Genomic DNA, 5,465 nt, shown 5'->3' on the forward strand with positions numbered 1-5,465 from the left:
GAGGAGGCTGAGTTCAAATATTACATGTTGAGGACAGATTGTTTTCCAAGAGATGACAAAGCATAACCAACCCCGGCAAGTCTGTGCATTTCCCTTAGCCAGGTTACCTTTGAGAGGGAAGGACCTGCCTCAAAACTCTGGAGCTGATGGAGATGGACATTTACTGGGAGAGCTTTGAGGGACCGAAGCTCTTCACTGGAATGAGCCTATCCCCTGCTGGCCCGGGCAGAAGGCGCGGGAGGTGGGTGATGTACAGACGGGCTTTGCCTCCCTCTGCTGGGCGCAATCCTGGCTCACGCCGTCCCTGGCCATCGCTTATACCTTCATAATAACATGGTCTGTAGTGCGAGTGTCCACTAGTAGCAGGTCTTCGGGGACTTGCTAAAGCTTTTAGGCTGTTTCCTCCATCCATCCCGTATGAGGAAGGCGGTGGTTACGCTCCGGTTGTGTGTATTTCAGGGTGTCGGAAAAACACGATGTAAATCTCATTTCTAACACATCCAGTGATGCTGTAAATCCTTGAGAGTAATATAAGCTGTTATTCTTCAGTGGCACAGGTTACTGCACTGCCTCTGATTGTTCTGTAACTAACTCACTGTGGCATAAATCACACACAGAGCTGCAGTCTCCAGCATCCCACCCAACATGGGTTCATCTATGTCCTTGCCAGCCATGGGTGGCTATGTAATACCAACACAAGTGCAGCCAGGATCTTAATTCCAGTAGCCGCTCCAGCAAAGAGTAATATCATAGAATCATAAAATGGTTTGGGTTGGAATGGACCTCAAAGATTATCTAATTCCAACATCCTTGCCACCTCCCACTAGATCAGGCTGCCCAAGGACGCATCCAACCTGGCCTTGAACACCTCCAGGGATGGGGCAGCCACAACCTCCCTTGGCAACCTGTTCCAGTGTCTCACCACCTTCATTGTGAAGAAATTCCTCCTTATATCTAGTCTAAACCTGCCCCTCTCCAGTTTATAGCCATTGCCCCTAGCCCTACCACTACAAACCTTTGTAAACAGTCCCTCCCCAGCTTTCTTGTAGCCCCTTCAGATACTGGAAGGTTGCTATAAGGTCTCCTCGGAGCCTTCTCTTCTCCAGGCTGAACAACCCCAACTCTCTTAGACTGTCCTCATATGGAAGGTGCTCCAGCCCTGTGATCATCTTTGTAACCCTCCTCTGGACCTGTTGCAACAGTTCCATATCCTTCTTATTGTTGAGGATTCCAGAACTGGACCAAATACTCCAGGTGAAGTCTCACAAGAGAGGAACAGAGGGGCAGAATCACTTCCCTCGACCTCCTGGCCATGCTTCTTTTGATGCAGCCCAGGATACGGTTTGCCTTCTGGGCTGCGAGTGCGCATTGCTGGCTCGTGTTGAGTTTCTCATCAATGAGCACCCCCAAGTCCTTTTCTGCAGGCCTGCTCTCAAACACATTGTCCCCCATCTTGTACTGAAATCAGTGTCCTTTTTTTTAAAAGCAGAGGCAAATATTTCTGATCAAAACATAAGTTGTCCTCCTAGAATGTAAGGTATGCAATACTGGAAAGCAAATACAATACTGTGAAGTATCAGGCAGCAGTATTTGCAGACTCTGCATGTACTGCTGGAATTCAAAGCATTTGCCATTACTTTATAACCTATGAACAAAGATGTCTGTAGGAGGATTCCTCCATAGATGTTTCCTCTTTTTCAGCCCTGAGACTTCAGTTTTAGGAAGTATGTGCACAGACATGGGGCCAGATCCCACAGCCAGGAACTCCCAGCCACATATCCGCCAAAGCAACTGGACACAGTGTGAAATAAGACTTGTCAGTTCTGTGACAGCTTAAACCCGTCTTATCTGAGGCTATCATGGTCACTCCTCTCCTCTCCTCTCCTCTCCTCTCCTCTCCTCTCCTCTCCTCTCCTCTCCTCTCCTCTCCTCTCCTCTCCTCTCCTCTCCTCTCCTCTCCTCTCCTCTCCTCTCTTCCTAAAAGCTGACATCTATCCCCTCGCTGAGTCTGAGGAGGATATCAGGTTATTTAAGAGACAGTCCTGGAACAGCTTTAGGAGATGCTAAATATTATACTAATCCCCCTGCCTTCCAACAACAGACTGAGGTTATTTCAGCTAGTCTGTTAAATTGGTGGACTGTAGCAAAAGCAGAGGTATTCTATAACATACAGCAATTGTATTTTTAGCATTAATTACCTATTTTTTTTTTCAGAATTAGAAACTGTGTTTCCTGCTAACACTGGAAGAAATTAGATTGCACTGGGAGCACCACTAGCTCTACAAAACCAGACAGGATCCGCTCCTCAAGACCACACGAAAACCCTAAGGAAAATACCTGTGGTGTTTTGACTGTGTTTTTCAGACAATTTGTTTTTATGGGGTTCTTTATGCAGATGGTCTAATGATCTCACAGTAATTCCATGGCAATCAGGCATTCTGCAGCTACAACAAACTTATCTGCAACTACAGGTAAAATGTTGCACAATACTCCCTTTGTGTGCTTTCTGATTAACTTAGTACGTTTCCTAAATAAATCAGAAACACTGGCATGCCTTCTATTCTCAGGATCCCAGTGCATTTGATTACATAAATTGATTAGATCTCCAAGTCAATTGACACAAAGTAGGTCTTGTCAAAAATAGAACAGAAAGCCTTTTGGAGAACTCATTATGCTTTTCCTGGGAAGGCAGTAATTGGAAATCCTATTTTAAATAGCTATCTAGTTCCTTTCAATAGTCAAAGATTAATTTGTCCTTTCACTGCTATAAATGCCTGAACTACCTTAATTATCAGCTCCTTAAATGTAACACATTCTTTCTCAGTGTTAATATGTACCTCATGGCTTCTAAGCAATGCAGAGAATTGATGGGGTCATGCATTTACCTACACAACGAGAGGCCTGCATTGCTGCCAGTGCCTCTGTTATTAATTATTCACAATGATTTGATTCATTCAGGATCTCAGCTGATAATACAAACCATTCAGTATTTCACGATGGCTTTTGTTCCCATGGAGCCTCTGAGCCTTTCTGTCTTTCGCCGTCAATGACAACCGATGGGGTGAAGAGTGAATCAGAGAAACCAGCAGGTCTCTAAATTGTCTGAGTTACCTGTTGTGGAGTCACAAGAGTGGGATTTTTCCACAGGATATGAAGTAGGAGCAAGGGATGACATTTACACAAGTAGGGCATCCCCAAGGTTGGTCTCTTTTATCTCAATGTACATCAGCTTCATTCCCTGAAATATTGGTCTGCTGTGTCTGGTTCACCACTGCAGAAATACCAAAAGAGGAGGAGGCCTTGGCCAAGAGTGCGGTTGCCAAACCGCCCCACAGGGCTGGCCTCGGCAGAATGGTCATTTCATTCAGTACGGCAGGATTCGTAACCCTGGGCTCAGATGCCATAAAGTCAGAGCGACTCTTTTGTGTTCTTTCATATGCCATTAGCTTTTATAAAAAGGAATTAAAATGACAAGCAAAGGGAAGAAAGAAAACAAATATAAATAATTTAACCAGAGAACAGAAAGCGAGCACTTAAAAATTGGCAAAAGAAGATGTAACAAACACTGCATGCCTGAAGAAAAAGAATAAACCCTGCATTTACTTGTTGCATTCAAATAGATAAAAAAAATCCACTGATTTAATTCAAAGCAAAATCATACCTTGGCTTGATGCCTGTGAGATTGCAAGAAAAGAGATCTGTGTTTTCCATTTGGAATAACCTCTGCGTACTAAAAACTCAGTATTTCTCGCTTTCATAGCCACTGCCCATTGATGATTTCTCTATCACATGGTGGGTACTTAGTTTCTTCAGGGATGTCTGGTGACCCAGGCAGTCCTCCCATGTTTCTGACACTACTAACAATGCTGACTCTTCAAGCAACACAGCCATCTGCCAGGACTTCATCCAGCTTCACGGACTTCAGTGGTCACTGAATTCATAACAACACACAGTTAAGTCAAGGCTCATTTATGACTATCAAGACTTATGCATTCAAATTGCATCACTAAATTTCTTTGAATGGCCTGCAGGATATTTTAGTCTTGAAAGGTAAAAAAAAAAGCAGGGTGTGAGCAGCAGACTTCCATCCACCATATAAATTTACTGCTGCTTTGAAAAAGTGAAGGATTCCTCCACATCAGAACTGCAGACGTAATCAGGAAGAAAAACAAAACAAAACTGGAATGAGACAGAGAGGGAAAGATAGAAGACGAGACGCAGCTGTTCTAACAGGTCAGCATTATAAAGAATTCAGAATAGCAATACATGCCAAAATGTGTCCTATCACTGGATTTCTCCAAATCCATTGTTGAAGGTTGGCTCTTTCATGGTCAAAGTAATACCCCCTCAGGTAACTGAGGATGTCTGATATCTCTCCTCTGCTTAGTCATTAAGCTTACGTACAGTACAAGCAAATGCATCCCTGACAGAGGATTTCTTGGCAAAAGTAGTTTACACTGAGTATGGTTCAAAGAAAACACTGGCTCTAGGTATTCCCTCCCATGTGTGAATGCCCCTACAGCTGAGCTGCATACTCAGCTTGTTCTCTTTTGGGGTTTTCAATAAATATTTGTTTCACATTATGTCTTCATCTAGCAGGAGGCCACGCAAACGCAGATCAGAGCAACCCAGACCCTGGTGCTAAAGGCCCTCCACTCCAAGCTAAGCACAGTGTGTGAGACTTCTCACAAGGAGAAAGGAACTGCACCCACCAAACCCACAGCCTCATCAGTAAGAACTGTACCCTAGAAAGCACTTCTTTCAGAGCTTAGCTCTTTGATTCCCCTCAACTGAAAGGTAGCATTTTATCCAGTTCCCAGGAGGGGCAGAAAGCAAAGCAAAGCTGGTTTATTAACATTCATGATTTTGATAAAAAAAAGGTACAACTGTGGCTTTTGCTTTTTCAGCTGTTTGAACGGGCAGCCAAACGAAAATTTTTCAAATAGTCCTATCCAGATGACAATCAGCTGTAAATTTGTACATTCAAAGGTTTCAGTTATTTACATGAAACCACTTGTGGTTAATGTATTCAACAAGTTGCAGTATATTTTTAAGAACTGATAAAAGACTACAAATGCAAAAGGTTTCCTGTTTTCTTTCCAGATAACGACAGTTGTCCTAACGGTCCAGGAAACTTGCCCCTCCCTTCAACCTTTCCTCTTTAAAAATTTGGAGCTTCTTAGTAGCTGCTAACATCTCATTTTAGAGAATACACTGTTAATTTTCAACTATAATCACACTGTGCATAAAGAGGTGGTGCCCCCTCCCTGCTCAGTAAATAGCTTCTGGTATCTAGTCAGTAATTTACCTTCATTATGAACTGATTTTTAAGAATTATGTAAAAACATCACCAAACTTGATGGGAGACAAAGGCCTGGGCAAGGAGTGAGCCCATGTGAAACTCATGAGGTTCAACAAGGCTAAGCTGAAGGTCCTGCATCTGTGTCAGGGCAATACCCAGCATC

This window comes from Cuculus canorus, chromosome 1, assembly GCF_017976375.1.
Source record: "Cuculus canorus isolate bCucCan1 chromosome 1, bCucCan1.pri, whole genome shotgun sequence".
In the NCBI taxonomy this organism is placed as follows: Eukaryota; Metazoa; Chordata; class Aves; order Cuculiformes; family Cuculidae; genus Cuculus; species Cuculus canorus.